Here is a 23,694-nt window from a genome sequence, read left to right as displayed (position 1 = left end):
GGCATTAAATTTGATCGTGTGTTTAGTATTTCAGTTTTTACTGTAATTGGAGGTTGCGTATTCTCTTGATATATATAGCTCTGTGAAGAACTGTTCGTTTATTGTTAATATTTCATCTCTGTTTGTAGTTTAATCTCCAGTTCTGTTTCTTTGTTTATTAATTTCTATGTCTCCCTTTTGCAGGCTCTTTGTCAAAACTTTTATCTCCTTATTTTGCTCTATTCTTGCCTTTATAGTCGTCTTATTATTTATTTTATTTAGCCCTTCTTTGCTTATACTATCATCCTCTTTTCGTTTGTCATTATCATCTAGCCTCAAGAGTCCACTGCTGAACATAGGCCTCTTCCTCATGTTTTCAACCCCGTCTATCTTGCGCCGCTCTCATCCAGTTTTTATTGAGTCTTCTTAAATCGTCAGTCCATCTTGTAGGTGGTCGACCGACGCTTCTCTTGTCTTCCCTTGGCCTCCATTTCAATAACCATCTGTCATTCTGGCTATGTGTCCTGCCCATCTCCATTTTAGTCTGGCTATCTTCTCGATTATGTCAGTCACTCCGGTTCTTCTCCTGATGTCTCGCAGAGTTATTCCTAACATGGACCGCTCCATTCTTCTCTGCGTGACTCTCAGTTTGGTAGCTGCTGCTTTTGTTAAAGTAAGTGTTTCTGCTCCGTACGTCAGGACTGGGAGGACGCACTGATCAAATACCTTTCTCTTTAGGCATGTAGGCAGCTCACTTTTAAAAGTTTCTCTCAGTTTTCCAAATGCCGCCCACCCAAGGCCGATTCTTCTCTTTAGTTCATGAGTCTGGTTATCCCTGCCAATCATACTTTCATGTCCCAGGTATTTCGTTTGTACCTATTGGTTTATAAGAATTTTCGTAAGTTGACTTAGTTTTTCATCCTTTTTGTTTGTTGGGCAATATTTAGTTTGTGCCTGTTGTATTGTGTTGACTATTTGTTTGTTCAACAAATTAATATCTGTTGTTGTGTCTTTTAATATAAATTATCAATATAATTTTCGAACTTCTGAATGTTGGATTGGTCCATTTCTTTGGTTGTTTCTTATTTATCACATTGAGTCTTTCTTTTTCGGACGATATCATTATTTTCGCTCTTAGTACCCTACGATCACTGCTTGTTTTAAACTGGTTTAACATATTTACATCTTTAAATAATTCCTTTTTGTTTATTAAGTAAGAAATAGTCAATTCCCTTGCTGGTATTTCCATCAGGGCTTTCCCATGTCTATCTTCTGCGGTTTTTCTTTTTTAAAAAGATGTTCATTTAAGAGAGATTGTTTTTCAAAAAAAAATTTAACAGTTGTTTGCCTCTGTTAGCTCTGCCTTCCCTTTTATAATTTCTCAATAATATTTCAAAGGGTTTAATTATATTATTTAGTGCCTATTTTGGCGTTGAAGTCGCCACCTATTATTAAGAAGTGGTCGGGATTTTCCTTGATTGCATAGGAAATTTTATCGTAGAATATTTGGACTTCTTTGTCTGGATGTTCTGTAGTAGAGCAGTGCACTTGAATGATTTTTAGGATATATCTTGCTCTTATTTTGATGTTTAAGTAGACCACCATTGTTGAGATTTGGTCTGTTGACACAATTATGTTTGTAGGCAATTCTTTTGTAAATAAAGAAACCGATGCCTCCAACTGTCGATTCTTCTTCTCCTTTGTAGTACCGTAAATGGCCTGATGGGATTGTGATAAGACTGTCTTCCCCTTTTCTTGCTTTACTGATTCCCACAATATCCCAATTCACTTTTGAGAATTCTTCCTCTATTTTATCGAATCTTTCCTCGGACGTTATCGAAAGTCCTTTATCTTTTTGACGCACTTTGAGTAGGGTGATAGTTGGTGTTCAGTGGTGGGGTTTTGGATTTAAAGACCGTGCTTACTTTGTATGTTGGGGATTATTGATATTTACTTTCACGAGCAGCTGGCGACCGTTGGTAGATTCCTGTAGAGCCCCGCGTATAGGAACAAGACTGATATTCAATGGGATTTCGCCCATACATATATATATATATATATATATATATATATATATATATATATATATATATACATAATATACGGCGTTACTTATGATGCTGTGCAATGACCGCATTATGGTATATACCTGAATCCGTGTCGACTCTCGCCACCCTCGCTCCGCGCGATATAATACAGCTAGATTAGAAAGAATGCCAAATAATCAAGCTGCCAAAGTAATTTAGAGATGGAAACCTTAAGAAAATAGAACAAGAGAAAGGCTCCTAAAAGATGGATAGACGATGTAGAGAAAGATCTTAAAACCATGAACATCAGGCAGTGGCAAAAGAAAGTACCCAATAAGGCAGAATAGCAGAACATTATTATTAAGCACACCAAGATCCACAAAGAGATGCAGTGCCATTAGAAGAAGAAGAAAAAGGAATACAGCTATATAAGAATGTTTCTCCTTTCGCTCCTTGTGAATTAAATACAATAAAAATGTTTTCAATAGGAAGCAAAAATTAGCAAAAGAACAATGTTATAATAATATGACATAAATTATTATTTTAAATATGTTTACTAAATTAAAATCTCGCAACAACTTACGTGTATCCGCTTTCACGTGCCGAAAATCTTCACGGACACACAAAAAGGAGCAGCTTTTTGTCTCTCACTTTTTATTAAATCAACTAATTTCCCGGCTAATCATTTAGCAGTAATATTTTTCAGGTGCTCTCCAATAAAACTTCATGTATCGATTTTTTTCTGACTACCGTAAGCTGCTCACTTAAAGCTCCAACTTGTATATTCTTACCCTTTGACATTTACAAGAAAATATAGGATCTCCAAAACTGACATACACGAGTATATAATCAGATTACTCCCTAACAAGTTTGGCAAAATGTAATAATATCGAGTATTTTTATGTCAATGTCAAAGCAGCTTTAAACTAAGTTATCGAATAATACGTGAAATTTCGGTTTATTTTATGTCACGTTAAAATAAAATTCCGTATGTAAGAGGTATTAAGCTATTTTAATTTCAGAAGAACTAGAAAAATATTATAAGCTTTAAAAGCATAAAATAATATTTATTTTATATCGACATTTAAGAATTTAAACGTACATTTGAGATCATATACAGTGATGAGTGTCTTACCACCCGGCTGTTTAACGTAAGAGATAGAAAACACAGTTACCTTGTGAAATAAAAAGAGATGAAACTCGTAGAGGTGAGAAATAATCGGAAAAACCTATAATTTATATTACATTACATTACCACTATCGATAGTCTCACACCTTTAGACGTTAGATTCGAGCTAAATCACCTCGGTCATAATTATTATGAGTAACGTCGAATGTGTGACGTGTTTCCATTTTTTAATTTCGCATAAAGTAAAAACTGATTGACCACAATAAAGCAAAAATGTGAATAAAATAATTTAATTAATAGTGATTATTTAATCTAAAGTTTTAAATTATTAACCAAGAATAATTTCTACTAAGATTTGAAGAATTTCATACACTCTTGTCACGGAATAATTATAAATCCTTCGTAGATTAGTGGTAAGAATTAGAACATTGCGATACAGACATCGCAGACGATTAGAGTTTAAAACCCACATGTGGTTTTCTTTTTTTTTTTAATAATTTGAAAATATGCAAAGATCGTTTTGCTTTGGATCACTAAACAAAACTAAACAAAAACTAAAGTTAAAACAAAAAATCTTATTGACAAAACAGTATCGTCGTACTTTCGAAAATAAAGTAAAAACTTTTAAAGGATGTTTAAATAAGTAAAAATTCTACAAAAATAAAAAAATATCCGTGGCCACTAATCAATCGATTGGGAAAAGTCGCACTGAGATATTCACTGACGATGCGAGAATTATGTGCAGGACAACCATCGTGTTGAAACCATATGGAATCGAAAGGTATTGGTAAATTAGAAAGGGCTGGGACAATTTCATTTTGCAGAAGTTCCAAGTATTTCCGCCCAGTCAACATACCGTCTATAAAAAATGGACCAATGACATGATTCCCTATTATGCCTCCCCAAACATTTACTTTTCGAAGACACTGGGTACGAGCGACATAAATCTGACGAGGATTTCCTCGAGATCAATACCTAGCATTGATTGAATTGTGACGGCCATGCAATGAAAACGTACATTCATCGGTGAACAAAACGTTCTCTAAAAAATGTTCATCTAGATGTGACATTTCCATTGCAGTTTGACAAAATTCTAAACGTCTATATTGATCCCCAGGGAATTGTTCGTTGGATTTATGAAGTTTATAGGGACGGTATCGATGTCTTTACAAAATTTCACCTACTCTAAATCTCGGAATTCCACATTGTTCTCAGAGACGAGGTGTTGATTGGGTAGGATTTTGCTCAATACTTGCACAAATCAAAGTGTCCCTTAGTTCCAAATCTGGATTTACCTCCCTTCGTCTGCGAACTCCTCTTGGCTCGAATACGGATCCATAAGTAAAAAAATTACGTATATTAGACTGAATTGTTGATCGTGCTGGAGCCGGCCTATTTGGAAACATATTTACAAATTGTTGTCTAATCATGTTGTCTGATAATCCATTCACATGCCAGACAACAATTTGCACTTTTTCCTCGACCGCTAAAATCCTTTTCACGAATTGTTTTTTCAATAAAAAGTTTCTGTTTACCGTAAAAAACACTTCTCGATGTGTTATTATTTGATAACTTGAAGGCTTGATAATTTGGTTAGCTTTAAAGCAGGTACCTGTTGATGGATTTGACATTAAACAGTCTTCAATGGATTATTTTCCATTCACAACTGAAGACTGTAAAACTGGAATTGAATTTGAAATATTTTGTATTTCTATTTTATAAAATTGGAATAAAAATAAATTGTAAATAATGAGTTTTTCGAAAACTTGTTTTTTGAAAACTTGTTATGTATCACATTTTCTATTATTTTTGATTGAGTAAAACAAAAATTTTATCCTTGGTGTGAATTGAACCCCAGTCTTCTTATCAATAGACAACGTCTCTAACTATTACGCCAACTCCACATACAACAATAATTATTGTTTTCAGACTGAACATACTTATTTAGTTTAGTCAAATATTTCAGTTGAGTTATTTTTATTATTAAATAAACTTAAAGATTTATAATTTAAAATCGCTACTAATTAATGTTTTTTACTATAATATATCTTAATATATTTAATCATTTATTCTAACATCAGAAATTATTAAAATAAAATATTTTCGAGGTCATCCGTATAATTATGACTGAAGTCAAATAGACACGTCTAATAACTAGCCTTATCTCGTACTATCTCATAACTTAATCTGTCTTCTATCTATCTTTCCGCTATTTTGCCGGGTGGTAAGACACTCATCACTGTATAGACAAATAGTCTACAAGCCTATGGGAGATTTTTAATGACTTATTTGACCCAGCATGAATCACATATAAATCAATACCACAACATTAGAAACCATGCCGTACATGTGAGTCACAGGTAAGATAAACTTACCACTCAAGGGGGTAAGTTTTTTTGGCCAAACATTTTTGTACGGCATTTATAACTTAGATAGGTAATACAAAAATATTGACTTAAGACTTAATGCCCTACAAAAATGTTGGTATCAGGAGCAGGGACAATTTTTTATTTTCAGAAAATTCTTTGCTTATTTGGTAATTTGACACAGTAAGGCATTCATACACAACGTTTCGAATTAACATATAGATTAATTTTTTTACAACGTCGAACATTTTTGCTGGACAGTGGTAATACATCCAAAGCGGAACCTTTAATTTGAACCCCTATGCTTAGTGTAATGATAAGAATTGGCAGCATAGTTTCAAAAGTTGTTATTACGTATTGTAGTATTGATTTACACGGTCGAACAACTAATAGAAAAAAGAATGGCCAAAAATAGATCCGTCCATCTGGCTTTTGTTGATCTTAAGAAGGCATATGACTCAATACCTAGAACCAAGCTATGGGAAGCAATGGAAGACATCGAAGTTGCACGAAGATTATTAAACGCGGTAAAAGCACTCTACAAGAATAACGAAATAGCTATCAAAACGGGCAATAGAATATGCAGTCCATTTAAGACGACAAAGGGACTACTACAGGGTTGCTCCACATCCCCCACCCTGTTCAAAATATTCCTGGAAAAAACCCTGAAACCATGGAAAAGAAAGTGCGAAGGAATGGGTATACCAGTAAGGAACGAATATCTATAGACGCTAAGTTTTGCCGACGACCAAATAGTGATCGCACAAGACGAGGATGACCTCAGTTTTATGATGAGAAAACTGGAGCAGGAATATACAAAGAATGGGATGGAAATAAACCTAAAGAAAACTGAATACCTAACAACGGTGAATACAGAAATAAAACAGCTGGAAATGGACGAAGGTAAACAAATCAAAGGAACAGACAAGTATAAGTATTTAGGTTTCATAATATCAAACAAAGGAACAACGGAGGAAGATATAAAAAATAGACTAGGACAAACAAGAGACTGCATACGAAAATTGAACCCGGTACTATGGGATAAGAACACCAGCATGAAAACAAAGAAAAAAATATATAATACCATGACAAGAAGTATCCTCACTTATGGGTGTGAAAATTGGACAATAAATAAGAAAACCAAAAACAAAATAAGAGCAACAGAGATGGAATTCCTAAGGAGAAGCTGCAGAGTAACAAGAAGCGATAGAATAAATAACATGGAGATTAAGAGGAGAATGGGAATGAACTCCGACATAATAGACTACATCGAACAGAAGAGGTTAACCTGGTACGGACATGTCAGAAGAGCAGACCAAAATCGGTGGATAAATAGAATAACAGACTGGAGCCCGATAGGAAGAAGAAAGAGAGGCAGACCCCGAAGATCTTTCAGAGATGAGGTGGACGAAGCAATGAGTAGAAGAATCCTACAGGAAGGGGACTGGCTAAACAGGAAAAATTGGAGAAAACGGTTGAGTGAAGGAATACAGTGAAAACTGTGGAAATCCTTGTATATATATAGTATTGATTTATATTAAATTCATGCTGGATCAAATGACGCATCAAAAATGTTTAATAGGCTTGTAGTCTATAGCTTTCAGACTATAAGCGAGAGTTGATACTCAAACAAAACTATACGTGGCACACTATGTGTATCCACACTATGTGATGTCTAAACTACTACTCTTAACAAAAATAAAAAAAAAATTAAAATAATAGAAAATACTTCTTAATCAAAAATTGACCTGTGTCCTAGTTTTTAATATTGCCCCTGTTTCATTTTCGTTCGGCCACCCTGTATAAAATTGTTGCATTCTCCTTATGTGCAAAATAAAAGTTTAATTTAAAAAAATAGTGAAACTTCTAGTAATATAGGATCTGAAATCTAATAATTTAGATAAAAAATAAACTAGGTTATTTATATGTGGATAAGAAATTGCTGTCTGCCTTTATTTATAATATAGCTGTGCATACAAAATGTAAAAACGCAATTGCAGGGTTAATTTCAAATTGCAATGGCATTCTTGGTGTACTGGGTGGCAACTGAGAATGGCTCCAGGTTATGTCTGGGGAATGGATTACGATAGAATAGAAATCCCGCGTAACATCCTTTATGCAGGATTCGATCTTACAAATAATTTTTATCAGATGAGTGCTTTGGTGCTCACCCAGAGCTTAATCTTACAATCATTCCCAAAAGCTTGTATATAATTACCTCTATCGACCACATTACAAAACTTGTTTGTTCAAAGTGGAAGTTAAAAAAAGAGATTAATATGAAGGACCACCTACGGATGTAAAAATAAAAGAATAAAATAATTCGTCACTACAACTAAAATAAGATTTGGTCAAAATCATTTTGTAAAGTTTTTATCTCACCTACTTAATCCGTCGAATTCATACTAGTTCACTGCGAAACACAAGCACAATAGTACTACTTACAGCTAAAAGGTAACTAACTGGGGCATGCACTAAACACGTCATTATTAACAATAATCAACACAATTAATTTTGTAAGAATATGGCGTTTGCTAACGTGAAGCAGTCTACAAGCCCATGGGAGATTTTTAATGGGACATTTGACATAGAATAAATCACGTACAAAACAATAATATATTATGTAATACCAACTTTAGAAAGATAATGACCTGCGACGTAATGCCGTACGAAGATATTGGTAACAGGAGCAGTGAAAATTTTTTATTTTCAGAAAACTTTTTTCTCATTTTCCATAATTAGACACCGTATGGCCTCCATACACAATAATATAGATTCATTTTTTCGCCGTACATTTTGACTAGGGCAGGGTGAGAAATCTAAGGCTCAAACGTTAAAAAGAGTTGTTATTACATATTGTAGTATTAATTTATATGTGATTTATACTAAGTAAAATAACCCATTAAAAATTTATCAAGGGCTTGTAGTCTGAAAAGCTAAAGAGGTATGTAAGAATTCTTTGCAATTTGACGTGGTAAAATTTAATTACAATTAAATAGGTAAAATAGTTGGTATAAATGGTTGGTAAAGAATGAGGTCACTATTAGAGTCAAATATGATAAAGCTATTTTTCCGCATATTGCAAATTGCTCTATGTATAATAGAAAAAATTATGTTTAAGAAAGACTTTAAAACAATCTCACATAAAACGATTTTGTTGCTTAGACGAATGTTTATGTTCTTTAATATGACTATAGAGATAGTGACGTCTTATCCAAAATGATAAATGCATGTATATAATATGCATTTAAGTATACAAATATAATATATTACATAAAAAATAGTAAAGCGGGAAAAAGCAATTATAGGAAAATTAAATGATATTACCTTTCTGTAACTACATTTGTAATTATTCTGGATATTATGAATTCATCTGTAAAATTGTAATCACCTAAAATAATGACAATAGTTTGACGTTTAAAGGAACTATTTAAATTTTCCTACAACTTTAGTTTCAAGTTAATGACAAACTGACAAATTAACATTAAGTCGTTTGAATCTTAGAAGTGTCAAAAAATCGTAACATGGACTGCAAAACGTGGTATCTTAGTTATAACAAAATGTTCAGCACAACGTTAAAACTATATTTCTTCTTATTTTTGTACACCACTACTGTAAATTTCGAATATGTTCAATTACTATTTTTTAAATTTTCTTTGATACCAATGCACTACAGTGATTAGTGATAAAAAGACATCAGAGAGAAGGTCGGTGCGATAATAAAATATGCGGTTCAACCCGGAAGCCTGTTGAGGTTAATATTATTTTTTTAATATTGTTAATCTTAGCTTTAGGTTTAATTGTACTAACCGCGGAATCTTTTGGAACATGTTCATCATCAACATCTTCATGTTTGTGAACATATATGTATAAAAATTTACAACTAAGTTTTCATGAGTGTGAGAAATTATAATTTGATGCATACTTTGATGCAGCTAATAGATGGCGCCACATATGCTACATATGTAGCATCTATATGCGCTTAACTTTCTTGTTCTTCAAGTTAGCACTATTTGTGTCAAAAAATAATAAACATTATTTTAACAAAAAAAAAATATTACTATTATTTCAAAACTAAAAGTTTTCGAGATAATCGCATTTTACAAATCAGCTGCATAACTCTAATTTAACGCAATTACTCCAGGCAACGAATGAAAAATTGACAAAAACATCAATACTTCTGAATTATGGTATGATATACCTTTAACTAGGGTTAATAATTTCTGAAATATTAAAGAAAATAAATGTATCAATGGGATAATTATTTTTTATTTATCGTATGGCACTTGACACATTTCCATTAAATTTACATATATTTTGTATAAAACATTACATATATGTTTACAAACGCACATCTAACTTATTTATATATTCTATCGACTCTGGAGTCGCCATTAGGAAATCCTCTGACCTGCCTTGATAGGATCTTGTGGAACACTGTTCACTGTTCTGTAATGTGACAGATGGTTTGGGGTTGTCCGCAGTAACAGAGTGGGGATGGTCGTTTACCCCATTTGTGCATCATGTAACCGTATCTGCCGTGTTGGGTTCTGATTCGGTTCAGCATAGTCCATGTGTTGCGTGGTAAGTCAAAACCTGGTGGTTTTTGTGTGATGCAGGGTAAGTTGCTATTCCATCCATTCTCTAGTCCAAGTGGTCGTTAAGTTAAACTCATTTTCCACAGCAAGCTGTGCTGTTTTTATTGGCGGTCGTCTGGAGCGTAAACGGTTACCGTTGGCAGCATCTATATCTTGATGAATTGACAGGATCTCGTTACTAAGTATCTTTTTGCACTTACTAGTGAGGGAGTGTATGCGTCGTAGTTTGGGTGGTGGAATGTGGCTCAGTACTGGGAGCCATTGTGTAGGGGTGGATTTGATAACACCAGCAATCATTCTCATTGTACTGTTCAATTGGGCATCTACTTTGTGTATGTGGGCTGTTAAGCCAGGCTGAAGAGCAGTATTCTGCGGTCGAGAAAACAAGACTCAGGGCAGATGATCGCAAGGTGGAAGCCGATGCTCCCCATGTTGTACCGCACAACTTCTATGTTGTTTCTGGACTTCAGTTTTTCCGCTGTTGTTGACATATGTTTCTTGAAAGATGGGGTTCTGTCAAGAGTCACCCCAAGGTACTTTGGTGTTTTATTGTAAGCGAGTGTGGTGTTTTCGAATTGGATATTTAGTGTTCTTCCTGCAAGCTTGTTATTTAGATGAAAACTGGAAACCTCTGTTTTGGTAACGTTTGGTTGAAGGCTCCATTTACGGAAATACTTTCCCACTGTGTGTAAGTCTACCGTAAGGATTGCCGATTGCTGTGTCGGCTAGCATGCTGTTGATTATTCGAGCGGTGGATTTAGAGGGCTGTTAGATCTATGAATGCGGCTGCAGTTTTAAGTTTGCTCTGGAATCCTGCCTCAATAAATATGGTAAGTGAAAGAACCTGATTTGCGCAGCTTCTTTTCGGTCGGAAACAGGCCTGATCAACCGGTATTGATTCAAGTAGCTTTGGACTAATTCTGTTATCTAATAGATAACTCGTTCTAGTAGCTTGAACGTTGCCGATAGTAGGGCTATTGGTCTGTAGTTCTTAGGTTTTAATATGGCAATAATCTTTGAGCGTTTGAGTTCCTGTGGTATGATACCGGTCTTCATAATATCTGTGAAAAAGTGGGCCATCCAATCTCTCGCATATTTGCCGCTGTTAATTAAGAATTCGGGATGAATATTGTCAAAACCTGGGGCTTTACCTGGCTTTACATCCTTGAGAGCTATAGTGACTTCTTCGCAAGTAAAAGGGCGAGAGTATTCTGTTTCTGCAGATTAAAATTTTAAAGTTTTGAGCTCTCGTTTTACCTTGATTGTGTGTGGCTTGTCTTTCGGGGCCCTAGATGTCGATACCAGATGTGAGGCAATAGTGTTTGGGTTAATTGTTGTTTTGTTCCTTGTTATGGGAGTTCCGCTTCTTAATATTCTTAGTAGTGTCCATGCTTGCCTACTTGATGTGTGAAAATTAAGACTTTCTACAGTTTCCGTCCATTTTTGTTGTCTCGCTACATCTAGGCTATGGAGCAGTTCATCGGCTAATTCTTGATCGCCGCTTTCAAGGAAATTTTGGTACAGTTCTTCGTTGTTATGGGATCAACCAGGAGTGTATTCTTTTCTGTAGCCTCTTGGTATATAATATATATATATATATATATATATATATATATATATATATATATATATATATATATATATATATATATATATATCCTCTTGGGATAACTATTAATAAGATTTGACAAAATAATAGGATATTAGGATTTGACATCAAACATTTTACTTTTTATATTCAATTAATATTCAAAACATCTTACTTACAGACCAAATTAATCAACTACAGATGAGGAATATTAAGCACCAGAAGAACCAGAAAATAACGAAACATGGCAATCCTATAAGAAACTATGCTTTGGATGCAGATATTACGCTGGGATTTTTTTGGATATAGACGAAAATATTTCTTCAATGCAGGTTTTTAAAAAGAAATGGGATGACCAATATATATATAAATGAATATTAAATCTACAAATAATTACGGAATAAAACTTTTCAATCAAACTCGATCACATACAAGGCATTTTTTTTCAATAAAATCCTTTATAAAAAGGTATATAAAAAACCCAGTCGGGCTATGTTAAAAAGACAAAACGTTATCGGAATAAGTATTCCATCATCAGTGTCAATATATTACATGAATGTAGCCACTAAATATGAGGGTAAAAGTGGCTACATTTATGTAATATATTGACACTGATGATGGAATACTTATTCCGAAAATGTTTTGTCTTTTTAACATAGCCCGACTGGGTTTTTTATATACCTTTTTATAAAGGATTTTATTGGAAAAAATTTTTTATTATATGGTATACAGCCAACTACAGGAACTTAGTTTCCTTGTGAATACAAGGCATAGTAGGAAGGCAAATTTCCAAAATTCTGACACGATTGAAATGAGAAAGTTTTGCTTCAACACCATCTACAATTCTCCAGCATTAGAAAAACTTTTTTTTTTGATGAATTATATTACGATGTAGTATTTCCTTTTACAAGTGTCTAAAAGGAAGTTTGGGCAAATGTTGGAATGCTTATGTATAGAAGAACAAAATTAAAATGACCATTTGTGAAAAAAAAATATTTTTTGACTTGCTCATACAAAAGTTTGCTAATGCATATATACTAAATGAGGCATTATCATTAGACGAATCTTTGCTATTACTTCGAGAAAGGTTTTATTTTTGCATGTTTATGAAAGGCAAAATACGGAATTAAGTTCAACGAACTTTGTTCAGCTCAAGGTTATGTTTCGAACATAGAAATATAAAAGGGCCATCGATAAAACGCTGAAAATATGAAGATTGTTGAAAGTCTTGTGATGCGATTGATGCAGCTATATTTAAAAAAAAATACTTTGTTTATGGATAACTATTACAACAGTCTACTATTATCTAGCAAATTACTTAGCAAAAAGGGACCAGCAAAGATATACTGCAAAAAATAACACGTCGTAAGCTTAGGTGAAGCGAACATATATGGCGATGCCAAAATCAGACATATGTGTTCAAATGAAAAGATTAATGGGATGTGCTATGTCCAACTAAATCTTACCACATAAATATTATAAACGCAGCTAATCCGCGACAGCAGGAAAAGAGAAAACCAATTGAAATAGTGAATTATAATCAGAATATGTCAGATGTTGACGGAGCAGATCTGATAATGTTATTTCTGTCCATGAAACCGATTGTTTCATGGACAGAATCTGTTATTATCCGATTCTTAGACAACACCAAGGAGACACGAAATATTTCTAAATTAGTTCTGTTTATAATTTTCAGTGTTCACTCAATGGGCGACTACAAATCAACATGTCTGAGACTTCTGGTGGGAATATAAAAACTAATAGATTGGAGAAGTTCAGAACAACAAAATAAACCATTTATTAATAATTTAAACACATATACCAAATCAAAGTTATCTCGTCTGGTTTTTAATAAATTAATGTTCTTCTTCATGATGTGCTTATCCATTACGATAATTGGCGATCATCTTGGCAATCTTTATCTTATCTGCAGCATCGCGGAAAAGCTGTACAGGTGTTGTATTGAACCAGATTCTGAGGTTCTTTAACCAAGATATTCTTCTTCTTCCTGGACCTCGTTTTCCAAATATTTTTCTGGATAAAGCATATCTGGATTCATTTCGCATAATATGTCCAAAGAATTGTAACTTTCGAGATTTGACGATGGTCAGTACCTCTCGGTTCTTATTTATTCTTCTGAGGACCTCCTCATTTGTTTTCTGCGCATATCTTCGTTTAAGGTCCACGATTCAACACAATAAAAAAGGACAGAGAAGATGTAGCATCGCAGCATTCTTACTTTTGCACCAAGAAAGAGGTTGACTCTTGAAGAAAGCCCCCATCCGATTGAAGATAGATCTGTCTTTTTCGATGCGTGTCTAATCTCCTGGTTGTTAGTCCATTCTTCATTTATTATGGTGCCGAGGTAGTTGTAGTGCGTCACTCTTTCTACAGGGGATTGGTTGACGTACAGTTGACCTTCTGTTATCCTATTCTTGCTAATTATCATAAGCTTTGTCTTCTTAACGTTTATATTAATTCCATATTCTTGACTGTAAAACGTAATTTTATTCATAAGAACTTGTAGGTCTTCTAAGTTGTCCGCAAAAACTGTGGTGTCATCAGCATATCTGATGTTGTTTAGCCGATAACCATTTAGTGGAATCCCTTTTTTTACTTTCGTGCAAAGCTTTGATAAATATTCGTTCAAAGTACAGATTAAAGATTAGATGAGACAAAAATAGCCTTGCCTCACTCCACGCATGATTTTCACATAGTCAGTGTGTTCACCTTCAAGTCTGAGATTTGCTGTCTGATTCCAGTAAAGGTTTCTAATTATTTTCAGATCTTGGCTGTTAATTCCTGCTTCTTTTAGTATTTGCATCATGCATCATCTTGGCGTACTGTACTCGATCAAACGCTTTCTCGTAATCAACCAGACATGCGTATACGTCGCAGTTGACGTCTCTGCATCTCTGGAATAAGACTTGTACTGAGAACAAAGCCTCTCTAGTACTAACAGCATTTGTGAACTCGAACTGGTTGGAGTTAACAAACTAATGTTAAGTGTTTTTAAAATATCTGTATAATTATGATTATTAATGCGTATGTTTAATTTTTATGCAAAATATCTTAAAAAACTGTTCTGCAATCTCTCCAATGTAGAACTTGGTATTGTAGATAATGTGGATATTGTGGTATTGTGTAGATACAACGAAAGCATAATAAATTGTTCTTAAAGCCTAAACAGATAGTCTCAGACAGTTGCGAATGATAAAGCCCAAAGATTTTAATGAATTTACTTTTACATTATTAATATGTTTTTAAACCGTAACTGTTTATCAAATGTGTTTTTCATTGTTTTGATCTAAGACAATTCATTATCATTAATTGCATAATAGGTATTATAGTTTTAATACCTCCATAAAAACTTAAATAGCAGCATTTACCAACATTTAAATGCAGAATGAGTATTTGGTATTAGAATATTATTCTCATACCAAATACTTAATCAGTCTAAATCTTCATAAATTAAAGTTATATCATTCTTTGAATCTACGGATTTAAATAATTTCATATTATCTTTAAACATCAGGAAATCGCAATTTCTAAAACATTCTCATATATCGTTCACATATATATTAAATAAAAAAGGTGAACAATGAGCTCCTTGGGTTACTCCTGATGTCACATGAATTATATCTGAATTAACAACCTATTCTCACTTGTTGTGTGTGGTATCTTAAAAAGCTGCTAAACCTAAACCATTTTAAGAATTGATGACTGAAGTCAAAGGCATTTAATTTTTTTAATAGCATGTTATAATCTACTCTGTCCAAGGTGCTAAATTAATCAAAATTAAGTTTATTTAAACAGAACGAGTAAAACAATACTTCTGATATTCTAAAAATTACAAAAACATGCAGTGCTAGGTTTTGAATTTTATTTGTTCATACTTTCTTTCAATACTGTCCATAATACTCTTCAACTAAATTACAAATATAACACTATAAAAATAAACAATCTCCGCTATTTTAAATTTTTAAAATAACATATTTCTACAAAACGTTTGTGACAAATTCCTTTTTTATTATTTGTGTTTTTATGTCAAAAATAGTAAATCTCGTACAGGCAACCTCACACAAAACGGAACAGGTAATATGCGAACAGACAACCTAAGGCCTGTCAGTATCAAAACATAATATTTTATAATAAAATTGAGATATCTTTTCCACATAAAAAGCACTTTGCTGATTTTAAAAAAGGCGTCAGTGTTGTACATAGTTAAACGAAACATTAATTGAAGATAGCTATATATACAGCTATATATACATATATATATATATATATATATATATATATATATATATATATATATATATATATATTATATATATATATATAATATATATATCATCGAGAAAAGGAGTACGACCGTCAATCCAATATAAACTAAGGAACACTAGGAGTGGTGGGTTTTTCGGTCAAAGTGGAGAAATAAAAGACAAAGAAGGTGGCTACTTCATCTATTTATTGAAGATGTTTCGCTTCTTAATTAAGAAGAATTATCAGTTCATCTAAAAAGAACAATATGAAAAACCAAACATCCATGGAAAAGTTATTAAAGTTGGTTACCTCAAAAAGATATGTAGCAGTCAAAGATATAAAATGTGTAAAGAAGCTTAAGATACTGGACATTAAAAATTATGTTTTATAGACAATTAATTGAACCGAATACAGTTTACAAATAAACTCAACTTAGCACAGCAAAAGACATGTGGTAATAGTACATGTATATAAAAAAATATGTGAAAAAACTTAAGTAAAAAACATTAATTCATAGAGAACCAAAAAGATCATATGATGCACTTCCAACAGTATATAATTATTTAAATTTGATCTTAACTTTAGGTAACATTATTAAAAATTGAATTATAGATATTTAAAAATATCTATAATGAAGTTACCACTCTTAAGCTTCTCAGTCGCTGTCGGTGAAATGCGACAGGAATCTAGGTACCACGCCGAACGAGAAAAGACAGTAACCTTGAGGTCAAAAAATTTTGACAGAACAGCAAGGCATTTTTAAAAAAATTAATGTGGCAGAATAGCCAGCAACAGGTGAAGATTGATTCAACCTCCATCAGTCCAAGGTTCATACATTTGGAACTGAGAATAATAGAGATTCTGTGAATCTATTTTATTATTAAATTTTATTAAATTATTTGAACAGAAACAATTATTTAAATATGCAAAAGTAACATTGACAAAATAATCGATAAAATGTAAGTTGAATAAATCTAAGTAAGTAAAGTAAGAAATTATTTTATTTTATTTTATTTTATTTGAAATTATTTATATGAAAATATGATAGAAACTACACTTTAAGGGACGATTTTTAAAGTAAACAACATATTAAGCCTAATTCTGCAATAATAATGCATGATAAATTTGGCTCAAGTTGCTAATGTCCGTTCTCTTATTGAGAGCGTTCGGGTGTTTAAGTATTGAACACATTTCCAAAAACTGTCTTTTAACGATATTGCGTTCATTGCTAAGAATCTTAACTTCATTAAAGTCAACTTTGTCTTTAGTGTCAATAGCATGCTGTGCAAGAGCACAAGTACGCTTAGATAAGTTGATATCACTGCGGTGAGTCGTAAGACGCCCTCTCAGTGATCTCCCTGTCTGCCCGATGTAGCATGAGTCACACTCAGCACAAGGTATGTGATAGATGACATTTACTTGTTCCAGAAGGGACAAGAGTGTTTTAGTTTTAGAAAACAAATTCCAGACAGTCTTAGCATTTTTAACTGCAATTTTAACCGGTACATTTTTCTGTTTGTACAGTTTAATAAGTTTTTCAGTAACTTGAGGAAAATAAGGTAAAGATGAGTAATGGGTGGTTGGAGTCCCAAGTACAGTATTAGGCAGAACAATGTTATTAATTGAATATTATTCTGAGTTGGTATATATATAAATATAAATATAAATAAATATATATACAAATATATATATATATATATATATATATATATATATATATATATATATATATATATATATATATATGTTTGTGACAAAAATGTGTATTAACATATATCCTGTGAATAAAGAAACACAAAAATAAACTTAAATCGATTCTCCTGTAAAATTACAAATTTGTGACACATTGCCCTTTACCTCCGGCATACCGATATATATATATATATATATATATATATATATATATATATATATATATATATATATATATATATAAGAAAAAGTAGTCCAAAGTTTTTTGACTAGTTTGGAAAAAATATATGTAAATACTTTTTTCTTTTTGGGTGTGGTAGTCAATAAAAAATAGAGCTTTGCTAAGGCGTACTATTTATTCTGAATCCAAGCTTTCGGTGGTTTTTTGCCACCTTTATCAAGGTCTACAAAGAAAATTACTATGTTGTAACAAACTGAATGGTGCCAAAAAGGCTGTAAAAAACTATAAAAAAACTTACCCGAATGTAAGATTCGTGGCATAAACAACAACGTTAAATAACATGATAAAACTGAGGTTGCAACTAAACTTAAAAATGTTACTGTTAAAAAACACTTTAAAAATTACTAAAAACGTTAAAAGTTAAAAACAAAATGAAGGACGACATGTTGAAACAGTCGTCGTTGCAGGCTTGATTTCAGTCACATTTCACGAGCAGAAAGAGAAAGTGAGTGGATAATTATTGTTTAAATAGTTTGGAGAAAATACAAAAAACAACTTTGAAAATAACGTCTAACAGAATACTGTTAGTGAATTTTTAGTACTGCCAACTGTATTACCAACTTGAAATTAAGCGGGAAATTAAAAATGTAAATTATAACATAAGCAATCGAAAGAAAATAGTATTTAGTAAATAGGTTTAGAAAAAACAACTCAAAACAAAACAAAACTGAATTAGTAATTGCAGTTTGATCGTAAATATTCAATTAATAATGATATTTCAAAAAAAGGAAAGAACCAAAGAAAACTCTGAGATGCAAAATAGCTCAGTCAAAAGTCAATATAAAATTGTAAATTTTGCTAAGATTCTGGATCTCAGATCTCTTATTAAGATTGTTATTATCACTCTTGCTGATATGTACCATCTCTAAGAAAGTTCTCTTGAATTTATTTTTCTCTCTGGCTAATATTTTTACATTGTTGAAATCTATCTTATGGTCTAGATCGATAGTATGCTCTGCCAAAGCACAAGTAGGTTTGTTTAATCTACAATCACTCTTATGAGAAATAATACGGCTAGACAGATTCCTTCCAGTTTCACCAATGTACGTGGATGGACATTCAGTACATTGAATGCAATAAACAACATCTGTAGTCTCTAGAGTGGTTAGGGGTTGTTTTATTTTGCTATACAGCTGACGTATGGTTTTGATGTTCTTGTTAGCTATTTTGATATTCTTAAAGTCTTTAAAAATCTTAGTGAGTTCAACGGTTAGTTTCGGAATATATGGAAGGGCATAAAAATACACACTTGTTGGAGCAGAAATATTTTGTGCTGAGGGCACTGATTGTGACATAGTAAGTATGTTGTTTCTATTAACAAAGGGGACATTAAAAATTAATTTATTTATCAGTCTTAGAGGATATGAATTTTCAACAAAAATATTGCGTAAGAGGTTGAGATCATGTTGGAGATAATCCGGATGAGACAACCTTTTGACACGTTCTTTCATCGCTAGGACTAAATTAGTTTTCATCCTCGGGGGGTGGTAGGAGTGGTAGCTTATGAATCTATTGCTACATATGGGTTTTCTATACCATTGTGTTTTCACAACATTATCCTCACATCTATGCAAACTCATGTCAAGGAAAGGCAAAGATCCCTCCCGCTCCTCCTCGCATGTGAATTGCAAGTGTGGGTTTTGTTGGTTGAACACATTTAACGTAGAGTGTATGGAGTCTGCAGGTAGTGCCAAGATTATTATATTATATTATAAATTCAAGAGAACTTTCTTAGAGATGGTACATATCAGCAAGAGTGATAATAACAATCTTAATAAGAGATCTGAGATCCAGAATCTTAGCAAAATTTACAATTTTATATTGACTTTTGACTGAGCTATTTTGCATCTCAGAGTTTTCTTTGGTTCTTTCCTTTTTTTGAAATATCATTATTAATTGAATATTTACGATCAAACTGCAATTACTAATTCAGTTTTGTTTTGTTTTGAGTTGTTTTTTCTAAACCTATTTACTAAATACTATTTTCTTTCGATTGCTTATGTTATAATTTACATTTTTAATTTCCCGCTTAATTTCAAGTTGGTAATACAGTTGGCAGTACTAAAAATTCACTAACAGTATTCTGTTAGACGTTATTTTCAAAGTTGTTTTTTGTATGTTCTCCAAACTATTTAAACAATAATTATCCACTCACTTTCTCTTTCTGCTCGTGAAATGTGACTGAAATCAAGCCTGCAACGACGACTGTTTCAACATGTCGTCCTTCATTTTGTTTTTAACTTTTAACGTTTTTAGTAATTTTTAAAGTGTTTTTTAACAGTAACATTTTTAAGTTTAGTTGCAACCTCAGTTTTATCATGTTATTTAACGTTGTTGTTTATGCCACGAATCTTACATTCGGGTAAGTTTTTTTATAGTTTTTTACAGCCTTTTTGGCACCATTCAGTTTGTTACAACATAGTAATTTTCTTTGTAGACCTTGATAAAGGTGGCAAAAAACCACCGAAAGCTTGGATTCAGAATAAATAGTACGCCTTAGCAAAGCTCTATTTTTTATTGACTACCACACCCAAAAAGAAAAAAGTATTTACATATATTTTTTCCAAACTAGTCAAAAAACTTTGGACTACTTTTTCTTACTTTGTAGTATGGGTTTTTATGAGGACATCAGACTCCAATACGGACCATTACTTGTGTCGTATCTAAAGGAATGGGCTAATGTGAACACCAAACTGGCAGCGTTAAGGAACAGAAAGACTTTTTTAATTAAGTGTCGAAATGCAGATTGTTTTCCGAACCATATCACGAACAGCTTGACAAATGTGAATAATTTACTTCATCATAGGAGAGGAGAGATAGATTTTCGTGCTCAAGGACTTAGTAAAAGGTTTGGAAAAAATATTCTCAATCTAGAAATTAAGATTACTTTTGCTGATATTAATCATTTAGAAAATAAGCTAAAAGATCTCCAGGCCAAATCAAAATCTATACTTAATTATTACACATATGTTGAGTTCAAACGTAGACAACAAGTAATTTATAACAATCTTTTTCATAAAATTAAGAGAACCAATATCAATAAATTTAATAAGTTCAGATTAGATAGTTTTGACAGTATTGATTTCAGGGAGAGTTGGTTTAAAAACCTCACAGACTTAGAATTTCCTGTAGAAGTTAAAAAGTTGTTGGCTTTAGGCTCTAAGTTCGCTTTACTTCCTAACAAAAAAGATTTTAAAGTTTCCTCTTTGTTGGCAGACATCGAAAACATTTTAAGACCAATTGAGAATGTCGATAAGGACATTCTGAGGTCCAAATGCACTAATATAATTACTAACTTTCTCAACAAAGATGAAAAAGACCATTTCTTAAATAAATATTATATCAAATGCAAAACTTTTTTGAAACATCACCCTGAGATCAAGATTGTCCAGAGCGACAAAGGCAATGTCACTGTAGCAATGTACACTAGGGACTATATACAAAAATGTGAAGACTTACTCACTGACACTAAATATTATAAAAAGTTGAACAATAATCCCGTGTGTACTTTGCAACAAAAGGCTAATAAACTAGTTTCTGATTTGGTAAAGGAGAATCAAATAGATCAATCAGTTGGTAAAAGTTTGAAAATTTACAATGCAATTGCTCCTAGATTTTATGCTCTCCCAAAAATTCATAAACCTACTCTGTCTATGAGACCAATAGTGTCCTCAATAGGTACACCTAATGGCCCCATAGCAAGTTTTTTAACTAATATTCTCACAGAAACGTACAGTAATAACAGCGAGTTTTGCATTCAGGACTCTTTCAGTTTCAGTTCTTTTATTAATAACTTTAAATTACCTACGAACTATAAGCTCGTTAGTTTTGATGTAGTGTCTCTGTTCACTAATTTACCATTACACACAATATTGGTTAGCGTTGAGAAACACTGGGATGACATATCAATACACACAACCCTTAACTTAGCTAATATCAAAAAACTCATTTCTTTTGTTTTTGACTCTAATGTTTTTGTTTTTAATGACTGTTACTACAAACAAGTCTTTGGTACTCCAATGGGTTCCAGTATTTCACCAATACTGTGCAATTATGTCTTAGATGATTTGATTGAAGATAGTTTGCAACAAATCAATTTTGAAATACCGTTCATAAAGAGATATGTGGATGACTTAATCTTGGCACTACCTGCAGACTCCATACACTCTACGTTAAATGTGTTCAACCAACAAAACCCACACTTGCAATTCACATGCGAGGAGGAGCGGGAGGGATCTTTGCCTTTCCTTGACATGAGTTTGCATAGATGTGAGGATAATGTTGTGAAAACACAATGGTATAGAAAACCCATATGTAGCAATAGATTCATAAGCTACCACTCCTACCACCCCCCGAGGATGAAAACTAATTTAGTCCTAGCGATGAAAGAACGTGTCAAAAGGTTGTCTCATCCGGATTATCTCCAACATGATCTCAACCTCTTACGCAATATTTTTGTTGAAAATTCATATCCTCTAAGACTGATAAATAAATTAATTTTTAATGTCCCCTTTGTTAATAGAAACAACATACTTACTATGTCACAATCAGTGCCCTCAGCACAAAATATTTCTGCTCCAACAAGTGTGTATTTTTATGCCCTTCCATATATTCCGAAACTAACCGTTGAACTCACTAAGATTTTTAAAGACTTTAAGAATATCAAAATAGCTAACAAGAACATCAAAACCATACGTCAGCTGTATAGCAAAATAAAATAACCCCTAACCACTCTAGAGACTACAGATGTTGTTTATTGCATTCAATGTACTGAATGTCCATCCACGTACATTGGTGAAACTGGAAGGAATCTGTCTAGCCGTATTATTTCTCATAAGAGTGATTGTAGATTAAACAAACCTACTTGTGCTTTTGCAGAGCATACTATCGATCTAGACCATAAGATAGATTTCAACAATGTAAAAATATTAGCCAGAGAGAAAAATAAATTCAAGAGAACTTTCTTAGAGATGGTACATATCAGCAAGAGTGATAATAACAATCTTAATAAGAGATCTGAGATCCAGAATCTTAGCAAAATTTACAATTTTATATTGACTTTTGACTGAGCTATTTTGCATCTCAGAGTTTTCTTTGGTTCTTTCCTTTTTTTGAAATATCATTATTAATTGAATATTTACGATCAAACTGCAATTACTAATTCAGTTTTGTTTTGTTTTGAGTTGTTTTTTCTAAACCTATTTACTAAATACTATTTTCTTTCGATTGCTTATGTTATAATTTACATTTTTAATTTCCCGCTTAATTTCAAGTTGGTAATACAGTTGGCAGTACTAAAAATTCACTAACAGTATTCTGTTAGACGTTATTTTCAAAGTTGTTTTTTGTATTTTCTCCAAACTATTTAAACAATAATTATCCACTCACTTTCTCTTTCTGCTCGTGAAATGTGACTGAAATCAAGCCTGCAACGACGACTGTTTCAACATGTCGTCCTTCATTTTGTTTTTAACTTTTAACGTTTTTAGTAATTTTTAAAGTGTTTTTTAACAGTAACATTTTTAAGTTTAGTTGCAACCTCAGTTTTATCATGTTATTTAACGTTGTTGTTTATGCCACGAATCTTACATTCGGGTAAGTTTTTTTATAGTTTTTTACAGCCTTTTTGGCACCATTCAGTTTGTTACAACATAGTAATTTTCTTTGTAGACCTTGATAAAGGTGGCGAAAAAAAACCACCGAAAGCTTGGATTCAGAATAAATAGTACGCCTTAGCAAAGCTCTATTTTTTATTGACTACCACACCCAAAAAGAAAAAAGTATTTACATATATATATATATATATAT

The 23,694-nt window shown here is 32.5% G+C and overlaps 1 protein-coding gene across 4 annotated transcripts in view; it reads right to left on the bottom strand.

Annotated features, from left to right (window-relative positions):
- The window catches only part of LOC140441272 (ATP-binding cassette sub-family C member 4-like), a 132,504-nt gene extending 123,591 nt beyond the window's left edge, over positions 1-8,913 (bottom strand). For all 4 annotated transcript variants that reach the window (XM_072531885.1, XM_072531886.1, XM_072531887.1 and 1 more), the window contains exon 1: positions 8,829-8,913. The gene's annotated coding sequence lies outside the window, so the exon portion shown is untranslated. The remainder of the gene's footprint in view (positions 1-8,828) is intronic.
- Positions 8,914-23,694: the final 14,781 nt, after the last annotated feature.

The sequence above is a fragment of the Diabrotica undecimpunctata genome, chromosome 5, assembly GCF_040954645.1.
Source record: "Diabrotica undecimpunctata isolate CICGRU chromosome 5, icDiaUnde3, whole genome shotgun sequence".
NCBI classification, from domain to species: Eukaryota; Metazoa; Arthropoda; class Insecta; order Coleoptera; family Chrysomelidae; genus Diabrotica; species Diabrotica undecimpunctata.
The sequence above is the reverse complement of the archived record's forward strand: the minus strand, read 5'-3'. Positions and strand labels throughout refer to the sequence as shown.